At 39.1% G+C, this 25,025-nt stretch overlaps 1 protein-coding gene across 1 annotated transcript in view; it reads left to right on the top strand.

Annotated features, from left to right (window-relative positions):
- Positions 1–25,025, top strand: part of RNGTT (RNA guanylyltransferase and 5'-phosphatase) — a 1,295,116-nt gene that overhangs the window by 177,521 nt on the left and 1,092,570 nt on the right. The window lies entirely within an intron of this gene.

Genomic DNA, 25,025 nt, shown 5'->3' with positions numbered 1-25,025 from the left:
CAGGAGTTTTTAAAGTCTTAGGCATTGGGCCTCCCCTTTTGATGAAATTCAGAAGTACTTTATTTTTTCTCTTTAAAGAAAATTGTTATATATATATATATATATATATATTTAGTTTTAATTTGGGGAATTTACATGTGATCAAGGGTTCACACACAACTCTCATTTGCAGTTTGTTACTTCTGTGTTAAAGGGACATGAAACCCACATTTTTTTCTTTCATTATACAGGCAGAGCTTGTGATTTTAAACAGCTTTCCAATTTACTTCTATTATTTAATTTGTTTTGTTCCCTTGCTATCCTTTGTTGAAAAGGATAGCTAGGTAAGCTCATGAGCTGCTAAAAGGTGTCTACACATATATGCCTCATGTTATTGGCTCACCCAGTGTGTTAACTAGCTCCCAGTAATGTATTGATGCTTCTTCAACAAAGGATACAAAGAGAATGAAGCACGTTAGCTAATAGAAGTAAATTGGAAAGTTGTTTAAAATTATATGCTCTATCTGAATCATGGAAGAAACATTTTGGGTTTCATGTCCCTTTTATAAATGCAAGTTACAGATTAAGACAACAAATGTAATGCAATCTCTGAGCGATTTTGACCTCATTGCCTGTTAGGTCTGAAATCGCTAGGGGAACTGGAATTGAGTATTTCACATTCAAGGCCTTGGAGAGCAAAAATCAGACATGCACACACAATGGAATCTAAGTCTGCTCTAGTTTATCTTAGCAGAGCTGGATTATATATTACAAATCGCATACATGCAACAACACAGAGGGTCTTCATACACGCACCCTATTACAAATGAGGTAATACAACTTAACAGAATGAAGTCCTTTGTATAAGGCTGGATACATTCATCCTTGAACAACAAGATAACATAGGAATGTGAAAATGCTCTTAGCTGCATGGTTACGTTAGTAACAAGTAAAGGATTTCTCCAACATTGGTGTGTCCGGTCCACGGCGTCATCCTTACTTGTGGGATATTCTCTTCCCCAACAGGAAATGGCAAAGAGTCCCAGCAAAGCTGGTCACATGATCCCTCCTAGGCTCCGCCCACCCAAGTCATTCTCTTTGCCGTTGCACAGGCAACATCTCCACGGAGATGGTTAAGAGTTTTTTGGTGTTTAAAAGCTTATAGAAGGCGTCATTTGGTATCGTATTCCCCTCTGGGCTTGGTTGGGTCTCAGCAAAGCATATAGCTGGGACTGTATAGGGGTTAAATGTAAAAACGGCTCCGGTTCCGTTAATGTAAGGGTTAAAGCTCTGAAATTTGGTGTGCAATACTTTTAATGCTTTAAGACACTGTGGTGAAATTTTGGTGAATTTTGAACAATTCCTTCATACTTTTTCACATATTCAGTAATAAAGTGTTTTCAGTTTGAAATTTAAAGTGACAGTAACGGTTTTATTTTAAAACGTTTTTTGTGCTTTGTTGACAAGTTTAAGCCTGTTTAACATGTCTGTACCATCAGATAAGCTATGTTCTATATGTATGAAAGCCAATGTGTCTCCCCATTTAAATTTATGTGATAATTGTGCCATAGCGTCCAAACAAAGTAAGGACAGTAATGCCACAGATAATGATATTGCCCAAGATGATTCCTCAAATGAGGGGAGTAAACATGATACTACATCATCCCCTACTGTGTCTACACCAGTTATGCCCACACAGGAGGCCCCTAGTACATCTAGTGCGCCAATACTTATTACCATGCAACAATTAACGGCTGTAATGGATAACTCCATAGCAAATCTTTTATCCAAGATGCCTACTTATCAGAGAAAGCGCGATTGCTCTGTTTTAAACACTGAAGAGCAAGAGGACGCTGATGATAACTGTTCTGACATACGCTCACACCAATCTCAAGGGGCCATGAGGGAGGTTTTGTCTGATGGAGAAATTTCAGATTCAGGAAAAATTTCTCATCAAGCTGAACCTGATGTTGTGACATTTAAATTTAAATTAGAACATCTCCGCGCACTGCTTAAGGAGGTGTTATCTACTCTGGATGATTGTGACAATTTGGTCATTCCAGAGAAATTATGTAAGATGGACAAGTTCCTAGAGGTTCCGGTGCCCCCCGACGCTTTTCCTATACCCAAGCGGGTGGCGGACATAGTAAATAAAGAGTGGGAAAGGCCCGGCATACCTTTTGTCCCCCCCCCCTATATTTAAGAAATTATTTCCTATAGTCGACCCCAGAAAGGACTTATGGCAGACAGTCCCCAAGGTCGAGGGGGCGGTTTCTACTCTAAACAAACGCACTACTATTCCTATCGAAGATAGTTGTGCTTTCAAAGATCCTATGGATAAGAAATTAGAGGGTTTGCTTAAAAAGATTTTTGTACAGCAAGGTTACCTTCTACAACCAATTTCATGCATTGTTCCTGTCACTACGGCAGCGTGTTTCTGGTTCGAGGAACTAGAAAAATCGCTCGGTAAAGAATCTTCGTATGAGGAGGTTATGGACAGAGTTCAAGCACTTAAATTGGCTAACTCTTTTGTTTTAGATGCCGCTTTGCAATTAGCTAGATTAGCGGCGAAAAATTCAGGGTTTGCTATCGTGGCGCGCAGAGCGCTTTGGCTAAAGTCTTGGTCAGCGGATGTGTCTTCCAAGACAAAATTGCTTAACATTCCTTTTAAAGGTAAAACATTATTTGGACCTGATTTGAAAGAGATTATTTCAGACATCACTGGGGGAAAGGGCCACGCCCTCCCACAGGATAGGTCTTTTAAGGCTAAAAATAAGCCTAATTTTCGTCCCTTTCGCAGAAACGGACCAGTCTCTAATTCTGTATCCTCTAAGCAAGAGGGTAATACTTCACAACCCAAACCAGCCTGGAAACCAATGCAAGGGTAAGCAGGCCAAGAAGCCTACCACTGCTACCAAAACAGCATGAAGGGATAGCCCCCGATCCGGGACCGGATCTAGTGGGGGGCAGACTTTCTCTCTTTGCTCAGGCTTGGGCAAGAGATGTTCAGGATCCTTGGGCGCTAGAAATAGTTTCTCAAGGTTATCTCCTGGAATTCAAGGAACTACCCCCAAGGGGAAGGTTCCACAGGTCTCAATTATCTTCAAACCAAATAAAGAGACAGGCATTATTACATTGTGTAGAAGACCTGTTAAAGATGGGAGTGATACATCCAGTTCCAATAAGAGAACAAGGAATGGGATTTTATTCCAATCTGTTCATAGTTCCCAAAAAAGAGGGAACATTCAGACCAATTTTGGATCTAAAGATCCTAAACAAATTTCTCAGGGTACCATCGTTCAAAATGGAAACTATTCGAACGATCCTAACTACTATCCAGGAAAATCAATTTATGACTACCGTGTATTTAAAGGATGCGTACCTACATATTCATCATCAGTTCCTAAGGTTCGCTTTTCTGGACAAGCATTACCAGTTTGTGGCACTTCCATTCGGATTAGCCACTGCTCCAAGGATTTTCACAAAGGTACTAGGGTCCCTTCTAGCGGTTCTAAGACCAAGGGGCATTGCAGTAGTACCCTACTTGGACGACATCCTTATTCAAGCGTCGTCCATGTCAAAAGCAAAGGCTCATACGGACATCGTCCTAGCCTTTCTCAGATCTCACTGATGGAAGGTGAACAAAGAAAAAAGTTCTCTGTCCCCGTCAACAAGAGTTCCCTTCTTGGGAACAATCATAGATTCCTTAGAAATGAGGATTTTTCTGACAGAGGTCAGAAAATCAAAACTTCTAAGCTCTTGTCAAGTACTTCATTCTGTTCCTCGTCCTTCCATAGCGCAGTGCATGGAAGTAATAGGATTGATGGTTGCAACAATGGACATAGTTCCTTTTGCACGAATTCATCTAAGACCATTACAACTGTGCATGCTCAGACAGTGGAATGGGGATTATACAGACTTGTCTCCGAGGATTCAAGTAGATCAAAAGACCAGAGATTCACTCCGTTGGTGGCTGACCCTGGACAATCTGTCACAGGGAATGAGCTTCCGCAGACCAGAGTGGATCATTGTCACGACCGACGCCAGCCTAGTGGGCTGGGGCGCGGTCTGGGAATCCCTGAAAGCTCAGGGTCTATGGTCTCGGGAAGAGTCTCTTCTCCCGATAAACATTCTGGAACTGAGAGCGATATTCAATGCTCTCAGAGCTTGGCCTCAACTAGCAAAGGCCAAATTCATAAGCTTTCAGTCACACAACATGACGACCGTTGCATATATCAATCATCAGGGGGGAACAAGGAGTTCCCTGGCGATGAAAGAAGTGACCAAGATAATTCAATGGGCGGAGGATCACTCCTGCCACTTGTCTGCGATCCACATCCCAGGAGTGGAAAATTGGGAAGCGGATTTTCTGAGTCGTCAGACATTCCATCCGGGGGAGTGGGAACTCCATCCGGAAATCTTTGCCCAAATAACTCAATTATGGGGCACTCCAGACATGGATCTGATGGCGTCTCGTCAGAACTTCAAGGTTCCTTGCTACGGGTCCAGATCCAGGGATCCCAAGGCGACTCTAGTAGATGCACTAGTAGCACCTTGGACCTTCAACCTAGCTTATGTATTCCCACCGTTTCCTCTCATCCCCAGGCTGGTAGCCAGGATCAATCAGGAGAGGGCCTCGGTGATCTTGATAGCTCCTGCGTGGCCACGCAGGACTTGGTATGCAGACCTGGTGAATATGTCATCGGCTCCACCATGGAAGCTACCTTTGAGACAGGACCTTCTTGTTCAGGGTCCATTCGAACATCCGAATCTGGTTTCCCTCCAACTGACGGCTTGGAGATTGAACGCTTGATTTTATCAAAGCGTGAGTTTTCAGATTCTGTAATAGATACTCTGATTCAGGCTAGAAAGCCTGTAACTAGAAAAATTTACCATAAAATATGGAAAAAATATATCTGTTGGTGTGAATCTAAAGGATTCCCATGGAACAAGATAAAAATTCCTAAGATTCTATCCTTTCTACAAGAAGGTTTGGAGAAAGGATTATCTGCAAGTTCTCTGAAGGGACAGATCTCTGCTTTATCTGTTTTACTTCACAAAAGACTGGCAGCTGTGCCAGATGTTCAAGCATTTGTTCAGGCTCTGGTTAGGATCAAGCCTGTTTACAGACCTTTGACTCCTCCCTGGAGTCTAAATCTAGTTCTTTCAGTTCTTCAAGGGGTTCCGTTTGAACCCTTACATTCCGTAGATATTAAGTTATTATCTTGGAAAGTTTTGTTTTTGGTTGCAATTTCAGAGTTATCTGCTCTGCAGTGTTCTCCGCCCTATCTGGTGTTCCATGCAGATAAGGTGGTTTTGCGTACTAAGCCTGGTTTTCTTCCGAAAGTTGTTTCCAACAAAAATATTAACCAGGCGATAGTTGTACCTTCTTTGTGTCCGAATCCAGTTTCAAAGAAGGAACGTTTGTTACACAATTTGGACGTAGTCCGTGCTCTAAAATTCTATTTAGAGGCTACTAAAGTTTTCAGACAAACATCTTCCTTTTTTGTTGTTTATTCTGGTAAAAGGAGAGGTCAAAAAGCGACTTCTACCTCTCTTTCCTTTTGGCTTAAAAGCATTATCCGATTGGCTTATGAGACTGCCGGACGGCAGCCTCCTGAAAGAATCACAGCTCACTCCACTAGGGCTGTGGCTTCCACATGGGCCTTCAAGAACGAGGCTTCTGTTGACCAGATATGTAAGGCAGCGACTTGGTCTTCACTGCACACTTTTGCCAAATTTTACAAATTTGATACTTTTGCTTCTTCGGAGGCTATTTTTGGGAGAAAGGTTTTGCAAGCCGTGGTGCCTTCCATTTAGGTGACCTGATTTGCTCCCTCCCTTCATCCGTGTCCTAAAGCTTTGGTATTGGTTCCCACAAGTAAGGATGACGCCGTGGACCGGACACACCAATGTTGGAGAAAACAGAATTTATGCTTACCTGATAAATTACTTTCTCCAACGGTGTGTCCGGTCCACGGCCCGCCCTGGTTTTTTAATCAGGTCTGATGAATCCTGTCCGTCGGTCGAATGACTGGGGTGGGCGGAGCCTAGGAGGGATCATGTGACCAGCTTTGCTGGGACTCTTTGCCATTTCCTGTTGGGGAAGATAATATCCCACAAGTAAGGATGACGCCGTGGACCGGACACACCGTTGGAGAAAGTAATTTATCAGGAAAGCATAAATTCTGTTTTTACTCCCCAGAAGAACAGATACAGAATACAGAAAAAAATAACAGTTCAATATCAGTACAACAGTTCATAATTAGTTCATCATGGCTTCTTAGATACAAGATGGCAACACTATGGTTATATGTTCTAACATTCCACCCTTTTATTCTAACAGAATAACATACCATAAAAATGATATAGTATTTAAAACAGATAACCGCTATATAAAAGGCACAGAAAATTAGTAAATCTCTTAATACCAATGTAAGCCTAATACTATGGTATAACATGCATCTGTGTGAGAATACTGTATAGAAATCCATACACTTATTGCTATAATAGCCAATAGGCCAATAGAGCACAATTTGTCACTGCATAATAGTACGGTCTCCCCAATACTCTCCATCAACCTCCCAGAATCCCAAAACTACTGATCTATCTGCTCCAAGACCCAGCCAATCCCCCATCTACCACCAAACAACACTGCATCTTTATTTCTCAACCTGCATAGCTAACACCCCCCAATATTTCTGACAGTTTCTTGCTCTGTACACAGTGAAACATAACATGGGAAAAGCATAAGCATCTCTGGGTGGCCGCTTATCACTTTAAAAACAGTCTTTGTCCTCTTAGAGCTCCACCTCCCTCAGACACTCTGCTTCAATACCATAGTCCATTGCAGTAGGGGTGCCTTGCACATAAGAAAGTGTCCATATGCAGGTACATAATGGAAGTATGGCTCCTGACTCGGCTCGTCTGACTACCAGCTCTGATTTTGACTCCTGGCTTGTTATTTGACTTGTGGACTTTTTATTAATTTTTGCTATTAAAGTGTCAGTAAACATTAAAAATAGTGTTATATAATTCTGCACATAGTGCAGAATTATATAACATTATATTAGCGCAAACTTTTTAAAACAAAATTTCCCCTTTGAATTTTTAAAAAAACCTGCTGTTTTACAGACCCGCTCTCTGTGATCTTCTGAGCGGGTCTGTTTTTTTCAAACAGCGCATCGGGCCAGCTGTATAGTCACAGCCCGGCCTGACCGCACCATAGCACTTAGTGCAGCTCGCTTCTGCTCTGTCAGACAGCAGGAGCGAGCTGCACTTAGTGCTATGGCGTGGTCGGGCCGGGCTGTGACTATACAGCTGGCCCGATGCGCTGTTTGAAAAAAACAGACCCGCTCAGAAGATCACAGAGAGCGGGTCTGTAAAACAGCAGGTTTTTTTTAAAATTTAAAGAGGAAATTTTGTTTTAAAACGTTTGTGCTAATATAATGTTATATAATTCTGCACTATGTGCAGAATTATATAACATTATTTTTAAGGTTTACTGTCCCTTTAATAAAAGTGTGATTATTTTTGCACTTCTCGTCTCAGTCTGATTCCTGGCACCCTGACACTGGCAAAGTCTTGAGCTGACAGAGAAGTTGTATTAGGAAGTTGGGGAGGGCGGAGGATAGTATTGAAAGTTGAGAACAGACGTTTTGGGTTTGAATAAGGATTAGAGATAAGAGTAGAAAAGTAGTGTTGCTTATGGAGAATAAGGGCAGAATAGTAGGAGTTCAAGATGAATTTATAATGAACAAAATCGGCTGAACTCCGAGATTTTATCCAGTGCCGCTCAGTAGTACGGGAACATCTGCGTAGGTACCGTGTCAGAGGAGTATGCCAGGGCTGAGGATGAGTGTGGGATTTCCGTGCTATTGTAAGAGGGGCGAGATTGTCACGGACGGATGTAAGGGTGGAATTATATTGGCAGATAGATTGTTCAGGGCAGGAAAAAGAAGAGAAGGATGAGAGGAGAGGTTCAAGGGAATTATCAAGCTGTTACTGATCTAATGACATAATGCTTCTGTGAAGTTTGGTGTGAGGAGTTGGAGGGAGAGTTGTAGGGAGGGATCATATGTTGCAAGTAAGGAGATGGTGGTCAGAAGAGGAAAGGGGGAGTTTGTGAAGTTTGAGAGAGAGCATCGATAGCTAAAGATCAGGTCAAGACAGTGACCGTCTTTGTGAGTGGGAGAATCAGTCCATTGTGACAGACCGAAAGAGGAAGTGAGTTGCAGAAGTTGTTTTGCAGAGGAGGCAGTTGGATTGTGAAGAGGGATGTTTAAGTGGCCAAGAATAAGGGCAGGTGTGTCTGAGGAAAGGAAATAAGGTAGCCAGGCAGCCAAGTGATCTAGAAATTAAGTTGAGGAGCCAGGGTGTCGGTATATTACTGCAACACGTATAGAGAGAGGAGAGAATAAGCAAATAATGTGGGTTTTCGAATGAGGGAAATGTGAGGGAAGAGATGGGATGTATTTGTTGAAAGGTGCAACGAGAGGAAAGTAAAATACCTACACCTCCTCGTCTATTACCAGACCTAGGAGTGTGGCTGAAGTGGAGACCCCCATGTGACAGAGCAGCAGTGGATGCTGTGTCTAGGGGATAGAGCCAGGTTTCTGTTAGGGCCAGAAGGTTGAGGGAGTGGGAGATAAAGAGGTCATGTATAGATGTGAGCTTGTTGCAAACAGAGCGAGAGTTCCAGAGTGCGCAAGTGAAAGGAGTAGTGGCTTTTGATGCAAGGGGAATGTGAGTAAGGTTTGCAGAGTTTTGTTTTCTGAGTGCAACAATCAGAAAACAAAATATAGCCAGCAACAATCGGCACACCCAGTAAAGATGAAAGACAGGGATACTCAGAGCATGTGAATACCTGTTTTTATTTCATAACGTCAAATCCAACAGGAATCATAGCAAAACAGGCAATAAAAGCAAATGTTCGGAGTATCCCTGTCTTTCATCTTTACTGGGTGCGCTGATTGTTGCTGGCTATATTTTGTTTTCTGAGTCTATGGGACGGTACACATGGATGTGCACGGCTAGGCAGTTGTTGGGGACCAGGATTAGGAGAGATGTCACCCGCAGTTAGTAAAAGCAAGTGGGAGAGTGACATGAGATGAGATACAGATTTGCAGTAATGAGATTGCTTTTGAGACAAGGTGCAAGGGGGAGAGAGAGTGTTTAGGAATAGGTAAAGTTCATGAGTGCAAAAGTAAGGTGAGTTTAAGAGAGATGGGCTAATGAACAGTGCAGGTGGAGAGGGAGTAATTGAATAATGTAGTTTGTTATAAAGATAAGAGGCAGCAAAAAGCAATATGAATATATTGAGCATTTTTACAAAAGTGGGAACCCCTATCTGGAAGATTACTTTATTTATGTACATAAACTACAATGTGTACTAATACAAATAAAGCATACTTTTCAGCAGACAAAGCTGTATGACTTCTTAGAATCAATATGATTCATAAAAATAACTTGATTAAAAGAGAATACAAAACAAGCAATATAAGTAAATAAGTTAAAATAATACTCCCCTAATTTCGCTGGGGATGTAGTACCATAACAGGTACATAACTCCAACAGGCAAAGCACAGTCCAGAGAAGGATAGTCTTTATGTTCTGAAGACACGCATCATAGGAAACAGTCATAGGTTGCCCAGAGTCCAGTTCTGGGGTTTGCTACCAGCTAACAATGCAAAGAATGGGTCCAAAAATATTGTTCAGAAACTTTACTGCAGTATGGTGGTTTAACAAACTTGACAGTCTTTGTTTCTTCTTTTTTTTTTCCTTACCTAGGCACCAGACATTTCTTTATTTAAAAGTTGTACTTGCATTTAATCTTCAATCTTTTGGAGAGTGCACTATGGAAATTGATCTGTACAGCTTAATCTAAGTATAGGAAACTCAAAAAACAAACAAAAAACATTTAGTTAATTTCTGGATACAGCTCCATGATCTTATCCTGCAAATACAAATATTTTGTTAATAATATTCTTACTTGTGAATGTAAATTTTGATGCTAAAGTGCCTGGTTTTTAAAAATTCAATTAAAAACAGGGGCACTTTAATTCATCAAAATTTACATTTCACTCCTGTAGTGAAAAAAAAAACCTTTTAAACTTGACAGCAGCTCCAGCTTCCTCGACCCGTTGCAAAGCCTCTTCCTGAGTCTAAAATGAGGAATCCGGCTTCCTCCAATCACTGCGTTGAATCAGACACTGATTCCACCGGGGGGGGGGGGGGGGGGGGAAAGCTGTGATTGGAGGATTACCTAACCATCATTTCTGACATCAGATATGGCTTGCGACGACCGAAAAAAGCTGGAGCTGCTGTCAAGTTTAAAAGGTAATTTTTTTTTTTTCACAACAGGAGTGAAATGTAAATTTTGATTAATTAAAATGCCCCTGTTTTTAATCGAATTTTTAAAAACCGGGCACTTTAGCATCAAAATTTACATTCACTTTAAAAACACTTACTTAAATCCCATAAATAAAGATACTCATCAAATACTCCCCCCTTTGTTCGCGTGAAACACCACGTGTCACGCAAACACAATATGACAACAAGCTAAAAAAAACATCAAGCAAAATCATATATACCTCAAAATCTATTCCATTCATACAGTACCCCTTCCACGCATATTACTTAAAAAGTAAAAACATGATCTTAGAAAACACTTAAAATTAACTGCCCTCTACACAAAACAAAACATTAACCGCACAAACTTTTTTTTTTTTAATTTTCTTTCATGTAATTAGCAAGAGTCCATGAGCTAGTGACGTATGGGATATACATTCCTACCAGGAGGGGCAAAGTTTCCCAAACCTCAAAATGCCTATAAATACACCCCTCACCACACCCACAATTCAGTTTTACAAACTTTGCCTCCGATGGAGGTGGTGAAGTAAGTTTGTGCTAGATTCTACGTTGATATGCGCTCCGCAGCAAGTTGGAGCCCGGTTTTCCTCTCGGCGTGCAGTGAATGTCAGAGGGATGTGAAGAGAGTATTGCCTATTTGAATGCAGTGATCTCCTTCTACGGGGTCTATTTCATAGGTTCTCTGTTATCGGTCGTAGAGATTCATCTCTTACCTCCCTTTTCAGATCGACGATATACTCTTATATATACCATTACCTCTGCTGATTCTCGTTTCAGTACTGGTTTGGCTTTCTACAAACATGTAGATGAGTGTCCTGGGGTAAGTAAATCTTATTTTCTGTGACACTCTAAGCTATGGTTGGGCACTTTGTTTATAAAGTTCTAAATATATGTATTCAAACATTTATTTGCCTTGACTCAGAATGTTCAACATTCCTTATTTTTCAGACAGTCAGTTTCATATTTGGGATAATGCACTTGAATTAATTAATTTTTTCTTACCTTCAAAAATTTGACTCTTTTTTCCCTGTGGGCTGTTAGGCTCGCGGGGGCTGAAAATGCTTCATTTTATTGCGTCATTCTTGGCGCGGACTTTTTTGGCGCAAAAAAATTCTTTTCCGTTTCCGGCGTCATACGTGTCACCGGAAGTTGCGTCATTTTTTTGACGTTATTTTGCGCCAAAAATTTCGGCATTCCGGATGTGGCGTCTTTTTTTGTCGCCAAATAATGTGGGCGTCTGATTTGGCGCTAAAAAAAAAATATGGGCGTCGCTTTTGTCTCCACATTATTTCAGTCTCATTTTTTCATTGCTTCTGGTTGCTAGAAGCTTGTTCTTTGGCATTTTTTCCCATTCCTGAAACTGTCATTTAAGGAATTTGATCAATTTTGCTTTATATGTTGTTTTTTCTCTTACATATTGCAAGATGTCTCACGTTGCATCTGAGTCAGAAGATACTACAGGAAAATTGCTGTCTAGTGCTGGATCTACCAAAGCTAAGTGTATCTGCTGTAAACTTTTGGTAGCTATTCCTCCGGCTGTTGTTTGTATTAATTGTCATGACAAACTTGTTAATGCAGATAATATTTCCTTTAGTAAAGTACCATTGCCTGTTGCAGTTCCTTCAACATCTAAGGTGCAGAATGTTCCTGATAACATAAGAGATTTTGTTTCTGAATCCATCAAGAAGGCTATGTCTGTTATTTCTCCTTCTAGTAAACGTAAAAAATCTTTTAAAACTTCTCTCCCTACAGATGAATTTTTAAATGAACATCATCATTCTGATTCTGATGACTCTTCTGGTTCAGAGGATTCTGTCTCAGAGATTGATGCTGATAAATCTTCATATTTATTTAAAATGGAATTTATTCGTTCTTTACTTAAAGAAGTACTAATTGCTTTAGAAATAGAGGATTCTGGTCCTCTTGATACTAATTCTAAACGTTTAGATAAGGTATTTAAATCTCCTGTGGTTAGTCCAGAAGTTTTTCCTGTTCCTAATGCTATTTCTGCAGTAATTTCCAAAGAATGGGATAAATTGGGTAATTCATTTACTCCTTCTAAACGTTTTAAGCAATTATATCCTGTGCCGTCTGACAGATTAGAATTTTGGGACAAAATCCCTAAAGTTGATGGGGCTATTTCTACCCTTGCTAAACGTACTACTATTCCTACGTCAGATGGTACTTCGTTTAAGGATCCTTTAGATAGGAAAATTGAATCCTTTCTAAGAAAAGCTTATCTGTGTTCAGGTAATCTTCTTAGACCTGCTATATCATTGGCTGATGTTGCTGCAGCTTCAACTTTTTGGTTGGAAACTTTAGCGCAACAAGTAACAGATCATGATTCTCATGATATTATTCTTCTTCTTCAGCATGCTAATAATTTTATCTGTGATGCAATTTTTTATATTATCAGAGTTGATGTCAGGTTTATGTCTCTAGCTATTTTAGCTAGAAGAGCTTTATGGCTTAAGACTTGGAATGCTGATATGGCTTCTAAATCAACTCTACTTTCCATTTCTTTCCAGGGTAACAAATTATTTGGTTCTCAGTTGGATTCTATTATCTCAACTGTTACTGGTGGGAAAGGAACTTTTTTACCACAGGATAAAAAATCTAAGGGTAAAAACAGGGCTAATAATCGTTTTCGTTCCTTTCGCTTCAACAAAGAACAAAAGCCTAATCCTTCATCCTCAGGAGCAGTTTCAGTTTGGAAACCATCTCCGGTCTGGAATAAATCCAAACCTGCTAGAAAGGCAAAGCCTGCTTCTAAGTCCACATGAAGGTGCGGCCCTCATTCCAGCTCAGCTGGTAGGGGGCAGGTTACGTTTTTTCAAAGAAATTTGGATCAATTCTGTTCACAATCTTTGGATTCAAAACATTGTTTCAGAAGGGTACAGAATTGGTTTCAAGATGAGACCTCCTGCAAAGAGATTTTTTCTTTCCTGTGTCCCAGTAAATCCAGTGAAAGCTCAAGCATTTCTGAATTGTGTTTCAGATCTAGAGTTGGCTGGAGTAATTATGCCAGTTCCAGTTCCGGAACAGGGGATGGGGTTTTATTCAAATCTCTTCATTGTACAAAAGAAGGAGAATTCCTTGAGACCAGTTCTGGATCTAAAAATATTGAATCATTATGTAAGGATACCAACGTTCAAGATGGTAACTATAAGGACTATCTTGCCTTTTGTTCAGCAAGGGCATTATATGTCCACAATAGATTTACAGGATGCATATCTGCATATTCCGATTCATCCAGATCATTATCAGTTCCTGAGATTCTCTTTTCTGGACAAGCATTACCAGTTTGTGGCTCTGCCGTTTGGCCTAGCTACAGCTCCAAGAATTTTTACAAAGGTTCTCGGTGCCCTTCTGTCTGTAATCAGAGAACAGGGTATTGTGGTATTTCCTTATTTGGACGATATCTTGGTACTTGCTCAGTCTTTACATTTAGCAGAATCTCATACGAATCGACTTGTGTTGTTTCTTCAAGATCATGGTTGGAGGATCAATTTACCAAAAAGTTCATTGATTCCTCAGACAAGGGTAACTTTTCTGGGTTTCCAGATAGATTCAGTGTCCATGACTCTGTCTTTAACAGACAAGAGACGTCTAAAATTGATTTCAGCTTGTCGAAACCTTCAGTCACAATCATTCCCTTCGGTAGCCTTATGCATGGAAATTCTAGGTCTTATGACTGCTGCATCGGACGCGATCCCCTTTGCTCGTTTTCACATGAGACCTCTTCAGCTCTGTATGCTGAATCAATGGTGCAAGGATTACACAAAGATATCTCAATTAATATCTTTAAAACCGATTGTTCGACACTCTCTAACGTGGTGGACAGATCACCATCGTTTAATTCAGGGGGCTTCTTTTGTGCTTCCGACCTGGACTGTAATTTCAACAGATGCAAGTTTCACAGGTTGGGGAGCTGTGTGGGGATCTCTGACGGCACAAGGAGTTTAAGAATCTCAGGAGGTGAGATTACCGATCAATATTTTGGAACTCCGTGCAATTTTCAGAGCTCTTCAGTTTTGGCCTCTTCTGAAGAGAGAATCGTTCATTTGTTTTCAGACAGACAATGTCACAACTGTGGCATACATCAATTATCAAGGAGGGACTCACAGTCCTCCGGCTATGAAAGAAGTATCTCGAATTTTGGTTTTGGCGGAATCCAGCTCCTGTCTAATCTCTGCGGTTCATATCCCAGGTATAGACAATTGGGAAGCGGATTATCTCAGTCGCCAAACGTTGCATCCGGGCGAATGGTCTCTTCACCCAGAGGTATTTCTTCAGATTGTTCAAATGTGGGAACTTCCAGAAATAGATCTGATGGCGTCTCATCTAAACAAGAAACTTCCCAGGTATCTGTCCAGATCCCGGGATCCTCAGGCGGAGGCAGTGGATGCATTATCACTTCCTTGGAAGTATCATCCTGCTTATATCTTTCCGCCTCTAGTTCTTCTTCCAAGAGTAATCTCCAAGATTCTGAAGGAATGCTCGTTTGTTCTGCTGGTAGCTCCGGCATGGCCTCACAGGTTTTGGTATGCGGATCTTGTCCGGATGGCCTCTTGCCAACCGTGGACTCTTCCGTTAAGACCAGACCTTCTGTCACAAGGTCCTTTTTTCCATCAGGATCTGAAATCCTTAAATTTAAAGGTATGGAGATTGAACGCTTGATTCTTGGTCAAAGAGGTTTCTCTGACTCTGTGATTAATACTATGTTACAGGCTCGTAAATCTGTATCTAGAGAGATATATTATAGAGTCTGGAAGACTTATATTTCTTGGTGTCTTTCTCATCATTTTTCTTGGCATTCTTTTAGAATACCGAGAATTTTACAGTTTCTTCAGGATGGTTTAGATAAGGGTTTTGTCCGCAAGTTCCTTGAAAGGACAAATCTCTGCTCTTTCTGTTCTTTTTCACAGAAAGATTGCTATTCTTCCTGATATTCATTGTTTTGTACAAGCTTTGGTTCGTATAAAACCTGTCATTAAGTCAATTTCTCCTCCTTGGAGTTTGAATTTGGTTCTGGGAGCTCTTCAAGCTCCTCCGTTTGAACCTATGCATTCATTGGACATTAAATTACTTTCTTGGAAAGTTTTGTTCCTTTTGGCCATCTCTTCTGCCAGAAGAGTTTCTGAATTATCTGCTCTTTCTTGTGAGTCTCCTTTTCTGATTTTTCATCAGGATAAGGCGGTGTTGCGAACTTCTTTTGAATTTTTACCTAAAGTTGTGAATTCCAACAACATTAGTAGAGAAATTGTGGTTCCTTCATTATGTCCTAATCCTAAGAATTCTAAGGAGAAATCGTTGCATTCTTTGGATGTTGTTAGAGCTTTGAAATATTATGTTGAAGCTACTAAGTCTTTCCGAAAGACTTCTAGTCTATTTGTTATTTTTTCCGGTGCTAGAAAAGGCCAGAAAGCTTCTGCCATTTCTTTGGCATCTTGGTTGAAATCTTTAATTCATCTTGCCTATGTTGAGTCGGGTAAAACTCCGCCTCAGAGGATTACAGCTCATTCTACTAGGTCAGTTTCTACTTCCTGGGCGTTTAGGAATGAAGCTTCGGTTGATCAGATTTGCAAAGCAGCAACTTGGTCCTCTTTGCATACTTTTACTAAATTCTACCATTTTGATATATTTTCTTCTGAAGCAGTTTTTGGTAGAAAAGTACTTCAGGCAGCGGTTTCAGTTTGAATCTTCTGCTTATGTTTTTCATTAAACTTTATTTTGGGTGTGGATTATTTTCAGCAGGTATTGGCTGTCTTTATTTTTTATCCCTCCCTCTCTAGTGACTCTTGTGTGGAAAGATCCACATCTTGGGTAATCATTATCCCATACATCACTAGCTCATGGACTCTTGCTAATTACATGAAAGAAAACATAATTTATGTAAGAACTTACCTGATAAATTCATTTCTTTCATATTAGCAAGAGTCCATGAGGCCCGCCCTTTTTTTGTGGTGGTTATGATTTTGTATAAAGCACAATTATTCCAATTCCTTATTTTATATGCTTTCGCACTTTTTTATCACCCCACTTCTTGGCTATTCGTTAAACTGAATTGTGGGTGTGGTGAGGGGTGTATTTATAGGCATTTTGAGGTTTGGGAAACTTTGCCCCTCCTGGTAGGAATGTATATCCCATACGTCACTAGCTCATGGACTCTTGCTAATATGAAAGAAATGAATTTATCAGGTAAGTTCTTACATAAATTATGTTTTTTTTTTATGGAGGTTAAATATACAGAACATCCAGATTACATTGGGTAAAAGCGTTACATGCACAGAATATTTTATACAACATCATTATTATAACATTTGCTAGAGCATCTGAAAAGGATCTCATATGCATCCGTTGTGGCATGTACCTGGTTAAGAAATCACCTGGAAAACATGAAACAACAAAACCAAACCTCTTGATTTTATTTAATCTTCCCCAGATTGGGGGAATTGGGGAGTGAATTCTCAATGAAGAACTAGTTAGGAATATAAAGAAAATCATATAGGGATGTAGGTAGGGAAAAGTGCTGAGGGGAATACCCACAGGGAGAGAGAAGAAAAATAAAATAAAAAAAGGGGCTGAGGATATCAAAATTCTCACATGGCTCTAGATACTATCATTGGTTCTGAACCTAATCAGTCCATATCTCCCAGTAGCTATCCATGCGGTCTAGTGAGCTATACACACATTTTTAAATTTTCGCTAAGAAGTGTACCACTTCACAAACATCCGAGAGCAAGGGTGTTTCAGTCTGCTTCCAAACTCTAGCAATACACAGCCTGGTCGCAGAGATGATGTATATTAACAATCGTTTAGAGTGTTCAGGTAGCCCAACATCAAAAACATGGAAGACAATGCATTTGGGAGTCAGTGTCACATCTATGTTTAGAGAATTCAGTTATGTCTCAACATCCCTCCAGAGAGTTGTCAGCTTTGGACATGTCCACCATATATGAGGATCTGAGCCCTCCTCCCCGCACTGACGCCAGCACAACGAGTAGGACCCCTCAAACATCCGGGACAGTCTAGTTGGAACCCTATACCATCTCAACAGTAGCTTGATATATCCTTCAACAACAGAGTGTGTTTTGTTTGTGAGAGTCACTGCCTTGCTAATATCTAGTTCTGTTATTGTTAAATTTAATTCTCTACACCAGGTTTTGATCTGCCAAGGGAGTCCCTGAGAGTGATCTTTTAGAAGAGCCCCATAGTGAAATGTGAGGAACTTGAAAGTCCCCAAACTCCCTTGCCATCTCTCCTCCCATTTAGAGTGTTTTCTGAGATTTTGTTTGGGAAATTCCCATGATTTCATCAAACTTAATAGCCTGTAGCTTTCGAATCGGAACCATAATGGAGGATAACTGAATGAATAAGAGAGGGGGGAGAGAGCTCAAAAGAGAGGGGGAGAGAAAGAGCGCTAAAGAGAGGGGGGGGGAGAGCAAAAGAGAGGGGGAGGGAGAGAGCGCAAGGAGTGGGACTGCTGTACTGCAAAAAATGGCCCGTGTGAACGGGCTTTAGGACTAGTAAGAATATGTTCGGAAAGGAGACTCCGCCTCTCGCATATTCTCTCTGCATGATCTTATGGCCAACCCTGGGAGTTTTATTCTCCCAGACATAGCCAGTAAATATCTGATGAATATGTTGCAATATAGCATGAGGGACATTGAATGGAATGCATCTAAACAGATATAGGGCCTTAGGGAGTTAAGACATCTTTATGGTGGCCACCCGACCCAGCCAAGAAATCTCCTTGAAGTTGGATTGGATCAATGATTTAAGATCCATAATTAGGGCATTGAAATTGAGTTGAATTACTATGTCTATATCTGCACTGAGATTTATGCCCAAGTGTGTTGGAGAGCTCTTGGACCACTGGAAATCATATCTATGCTGCATGAGAGCTGTCTGCTCCTGAGGGACATTAATACAATATACTTCTGTTTTGGTCAAATTTATTTTATATTGACTGAGCGAACCGCACACACTTTTAACAACCACAATCAACCTGAAATTTAGCACATATACTTACATTCACTGAAACACAGCAATGAGAAATACTACATTCTAGCAAAACACTACAATAAAATGAAATTCCCATAACAACCTTTAACTATGGGTTTGTAAAATTTACCCTGCACAATACTATGAGATCATGCTAATAATGCAATCACTTTAGAAAAATCAATAAGCTCTAGTTGCACATTTACAAATAAAATCCCCAACCAGGAATTGACAAAGAAAACACACAAACACCTAAATACTATATTATGGGAAAAGTCAGATAATAATGTCACTGTCACATGCACAGTGCAAACCCACTGTTATAGATACTTTTACATAACCAGGATTTTAAGGAATACACAATTAGTGTAGTTTATGATTTTTTGTTTGTTTTTTATACAATTTGTTATTCAACTCTTTTGCAGCTCTCTGACTGAATATAACGATTTTATACAACAAAAAGGAAATTTCTGAAAATAATAATTTACACTAATAGATTAAAAGGAAAATTTACCAACATTTCCTCCCCTTTAAACAATTAGCATAAAAAACACACTCTAGTGGGGTGGAGGATAAAATAAAATGACAATTTTCCATTGCTCTGTCCAAGCACTGAGCTCTGGTTTTCCACACACATATAAGATAAAAAAACAAATTGAGATATGCTATCACAGGAAACTCAACCCATTGTAATAGGTTATGATTTAAAAGCACAAAGCCAGCTACTTCTTTTATATACGAATTAACCTACAAATGCAATTTCTCCTACATTTTTATACTGTACTATGTTACTGGTACAACAAGTCAATCAAAATACATTAATCTATAAACAATTTTCCAGTGTACTGTCCCTTTAATGGCTGACCAGTTATAATATGCATATGACATATAATTTAGCCATGATTAGGAAACTTGTATTATTTACCATTAAAATGTTACTTCTTTACTGTATCATAACCTGCATATATTTAAATGAGAGCCATCACAGAATAAATGATAGTACACAGTAATATGCTACCAGTTTATATTAAAATTAAAAACAACTCTAAAAATGTTTTAGATACATTTAATAACATAGCTATATAATAACTTTTTTTTTTATACAGACTCCTTGCATAAATCTTACATTACGCACATAACTTACTTAAATCAACCTATTAATCACTTGCCAGAAAACTCTATTATATTTACCAGACTTAAAATCACTTCCATCAGGAGACTTACAAATTCATTAGTTAGTTCACTTGCAAAAACAATATATTTTATGTGCATTTAACACATCAAATCTCTCATCAATCATATTACTGACACACAGAATTAAGCATTGTACACATTTTTATTATTACATGACTTTAAAATCAAGTTACAGCAATGACAAACAAATCATTACAACATCAGCTTTCTTAGCTAAAAAACACAGATACACACACACAAGCTTATATCAACTTGCATACCGTAAATTTACTCCCATCATTCAGCAATTTTAACAAACTGCAAACTTTTAAAGATACAGAAAACCTATTTTATAAATGCTCTATCTCTGTAAGGAAAACACATATTTATTGGTGACAGAATAACAAGATAAAACTCTTTACTACATTTAAAATGTATTTTTATTAGTGTTCAACATTGTTCAGAATGGCCATTTCCAAACAATTTAAGACGTCTAACAAATAATTAGACAAGATCATGCATCCTTTGAACGTCAGTAGAGAGCTTTACAAGTAACAAGAACACAGTGAAACACTTCTAACACATAAATTACACAGAAAGGGTTTTCACATACAACACTATTTTTCAAGATACATCCTTACATCTCAATTTAAAATTGGCGCAATAAATTTAATTTTTTCTATCTCCTAAATCAGCCCGTTATTTACTCACTTTTTTCTGCCTTGGTCACGTTTTAGATCTACCCAATTGAAATTCTGGCCGTTAGGCGGCCGTCAAACTATGTCACCCTCCCACATCTTAGTCTGCGCATGCACCTTTTTTCTGACTAATTGTGTTTAGAGCGCGTTCCAGTATCGCGCATGCGCATTAGCGTTCTCCTGTTTTGGATAAGCTATCGCTGCGGAGCGCATGCGCGTTAAACTGTGACAGGACGATTCGCGCATGCGCATTGGAAAGGGACTTCGTGCACGAGCAATAGATATATGTATAGAGCATGTGGGACCACTCTATACGTCAAATTAAAGAAATAGAGGAAGTAGAGGATGGGAGGAGTTCGCCCAGCAATGGTAATATAAAATATATAGTTAAAAAGTCTAATTTTGGAAAAAAAAATATTTAAAAAAGTTAGCGACCATATTGCAGTTAGTATTTTGCTCTGATGGATGAATTCTGGAGCTATTAACTTCACTTTCACTTTAAGTTAAAGAATCAGTCATAAATTATTTTCCATCAGTAAACTAAGGTCTGTGAGTCAGTTTCTGCGCAGCGTCTCATGAGACTATTGCCAAGAGCTCTTGAAAGAAAAAAAATATATCTCTCTCATCACATTCCTTCACATTCAAGAACAGCAGACTAAACGTTTTACCTTGAGCAAATCCCATATTCACTTCATACTTGTATACACAGGACAGCACAAATAAACATCAATCGGTGACATCCATGATTATATATATATATATATATATATATATATATATATATATATATATATGATGCAAGACTCAAACGTGCAGAGGATCTATTAACCATTTAAATACCATACAGGACTTAAACTTGAAGAGGGACTATTAGCCCTTTAAATACCGTACAGGTTTCAAACTTGAAGAGTGGCTATTAACCCTTTAAATACTATATAAAACTCAAACTTGCAGATTAACCACTACAGTGCCAGACTCAAACTGGCAGAAGGACTATTAACCCATTAAATACAGTGCTCGACTCAAACTTGCCTGTGGTCAGCACAAAACTCAAACGTGCCTGAGAGGACTCCAACCCCTTATTATTTCCCCTTAATGCCGGCCAGACCTTGGGTCCAAATTCACACAGGGAAGCAAGAGATTTAAACACTTCTTCTTACCCAGTGTGAATTCCATCTTCTGATACCAGAACAATTAAGTCTGAAATCGCTGGGGTTCCACTTCATAATCTTCATAATAATAATCAGTATGTTACACTTAGCACTGGAATTGAGTATTTCACATTCAAGGCCTTGGAGAGCAAGAATCAGACATGCACACACGATGGAATCTAAGTCTGCTTTAGTTTATTCTTAGCAGAGCTGGATTATATATTACAAATCACATACATGTAACGACACAGAGGGTCTTCATACATGCCCCCTATTACAAATGAGGTAATACATCTTAACAGACTGAAGTCCTTTGTATAAGACTGGAGACATTTATACTTGAACAACAAGATAACATAGGAATGTGAAAATGCTCTAAGCTGCATGGTTACGTTAGTAACAAGATAAGGATTTTACTCCCTTGAAGAATAGATACAGAATACAGAAAAAAAACAACAGTTTAATATCAGTACAATAGTTCATAATTAGTTCATCATGGCCTCTTAGATACAAGATGGCAACACTATGGTTATATGTTTATATGTTCTAACATTGCCTTTCTACCACCTACATCCCACCCTTTGTCTTGTTCCACCATGACATGGCAAGTGTCATTGTTGGCTCTTAAAAAATGTTTTATGTTTTGCCAAAGTCATCTGTTTGTTTTTTCCATGTGATAATGTAAAGTCTCACGGCTCCTGCTCCTCCCCTTATATGATCTAGAAGGCTGCCTCACAATTTGAAGACCATGGCCATTGATTGGCAACTTCGTGTTTGTGCCACTCTTGAATGGATATGCAGGAGCTGCATAAATTGATACAATGGTCTAATTAGTTTTATTATTACACTAGAGTGCCAGGTTGGGTTTCATATTGTTAGAAATATCAAAAGTGGCGGCGCTGTGTCACCTCCAGGGGATCCAAGTTGCTCACGTCCTCTGAGTTAACCTGGCTTCTTTCACCTCCAAAATAAAAAGCTCATAATAGTGTAGCGCGTTTCAAACAGTATGGTAGGCGCACAAACAGGTTATACTCCAGAGATTTCAGTTAAAATCAGCCTTTTATTAAAAACATCACAAAGGTGTCTTCAGATGCAGCCTCAGGTTTATTAAAATACAGCTCAACGCGTTTCGGCTAAAAGAAGCTGTTATCATGAGCATAAAATTAAAACAATTTCTGGAACAAGTTGTAATAGCCTAGCAGTGTTCACAAACATAATTATAGTCTCAAGCCCTGCCTACTTTCTTCAAGCCCCACCCGTCCACAGATGTGCTGAGTCCAGCTTACATCAGAGCTATATCCATGGCTATCCTTTTCTGTCAGGAAGTGTTGAAATAAACCAATGAACTATAATTAAATATGTCATTAAATGTAAATCTTAGAGAAAATATTCTGTAACTGAATACACTGTGTGCAAAAATTGGTAGTTATAAAATATAGAGAACTTATGGTAGATAGGGATATCGTATTATAAACATTAACCACATTGATGACTTGACAAAAAATCATACTGTTAAAAATGTATTCCCGGTATACCCGGGGATTCTTAAAGCTTCCGTTTAACGTTTTATACATAGGAACAAAGTTATTCACATTGTATTGAATAGGAGTCCGGCGACCAATCAACTGTGGTCTACCGCGGTCACATGTTCTGTTATCGGCCAATAAAAAAGTCCCTTGATTTTAATTTCTCAAACAAGTCGTCAGTAATCACAAATTACACTAGGTGGCGCTGTGTTCTAATTAATGTGTGTTTGGCCTGCACCTGTGTACAGGTATAAAGGTAGCCTCTTTGTATACAGGTACAGGTCTTAAATGTTTTTTTTTTTTTGTGTGGACCATGGTTTAATAAAGGTCTTTTTATGAAACCTGCCAAGGCTGAAGTACCTTTGTTCAATATTTAATTATAGTTCATTGGTTTATTTCAACACTTCCTGACAGAAAAGGATAGCCATTGGATATAGCCTCGATGTTAGCTGGACTCAGCACACCTGTGGACGGGTGAGGCTTGAAGAAGGTAGGCAGGGCTTGCCACTATATAAATATGTTTGTGAACACTGCTAGGCTATTACAACTTGTTCCAGAAATTGTTTTAATTTTATGCTCTTGATAAAGGCTTCTTTTAGCCGAAACGTGTTGAGCTGTATTTTAATAAACCTGGAGCTGCATCTGAAGACACCATTGTGATGTTTTTAATAAAAGGCTGATTTTAACTGAAATCTCTTGAGTATAACCTGTTTGTGCGCCTACCATACTGTTTGAAACTCGTTACACTATTGTGAGCTTTTTATTTTGGAGGTGAAAGAAGCCAGGTTAACTCAGAGGACGTGAGCAGCTTGGATCCCCTGGAGGTGACACAGCGTCGCCACTTTTGATATTTCGGGGCTGGCAGCGAGCACCAAAGGGGGAGTGCTAACATTGCTTCATACTTTATCTATATTGATGGGTTTCATATTGTTGTTTGTAATACTGCCAAAGAAGGCTAACCGCATATATCTCATTATCTTCTTTTACATGTCACTTTAGCATAAACTACATTATGCCCAAGCCCAGTAAAAACAAAACAAAGCAAAAGACAAAACAAATTACTAAATGTTAATTATATTTTTGGTTTGGAATGATATGGCTGCTCTAAGTAATATTTGTTTTGCTTGTCTTTACCTTCCTTTCCCTGGGGCGTTGTGTCCTTAAGGTATCACCAGAACAGATGGTTACTCAACATGACATAGCATATCCATTGGGATTTCTCTGACACTTGAAGCTGAATTCAATCAGTGTTTTTTTTTAAACTAGTTTCGAACATCTGTATGTACTTTATGTATTTTAACTCTTGCTAATTTAAAAGCAGGCAAACCGTTCTCGACACTAAATATAGTTTGAATATATATATATATATATATATACATACACTGTATATCTCACAATGTACATATTTAGACATATATAGACATTTGGATGAACCCTCCTTTACAAGCAGTCACACCTAAAGCTTACAAAACTGTTATAATTGCTAATATGTAAAAACATTTTAACTAATTAGTGATCAACTTCACTTTTTTCCTTAAAAAAAAAAAATATATATATATATATCGGAAAAAAGCCCAACAGAAGCTGCCCAAATCCACTAGTTATATAGATGTAGAAGTATAAAAAAAAAGCAGTGAATATCAATTATTTAATAAATAACATGCAAGTGGTAAAATGTAAAAATACTTAAAGATGAGAAGTATTATTTACATATCTACCACATTTCATAGATACTACAGTGGTACCTAGAGCTGCAAACTTCATTTAGACATTGGTTCTACAACTGCTTTCCTTTCTGTACAAGGCCTTCATTTTTGTAGATATCAAGAAATGTACTGCTTGTGTGTATTTAACATTTTCATAATAACAACTCTTAGCTTAAAGTGCAGGTCAATTTTGACGAAGTAGTGCCCGGTTTTAATAATCCTATTAAAAACAAGGGCACTTTAATTCATCAAAATTGACATTTCAAGCGTTTTCTTCAAAAACATACTTTTTAATCCTGAGAGCTGCTCCATCGATTCCCCTGGCCGTCGGAAGCCTCTGCTTACGTCAGAAATGACGAATCCGGCTTCCTCCAATCACGACATCCCCCCGGGGAGATCATGGTCTGAGGGAAT

Source organism: Bombina bombina, chromosome 4 (genome assembly GCF_027579735.1).
Source record: "Bombina bombina isolate aBomBom1 chromosome 4, aBomBom1.pri, whole genome shotgun sequence".
Taxonomy (NCBI): Eukaryota; Metazoa; Chordata; class Amphibia; order Anura; family Bombinatoridae; genus Bombina; species Bombina bombina.
Note: the sequence above shows the minus strand (reverse complement) of the source record. Positions and strands in the feature narration are given on the sequence as shown.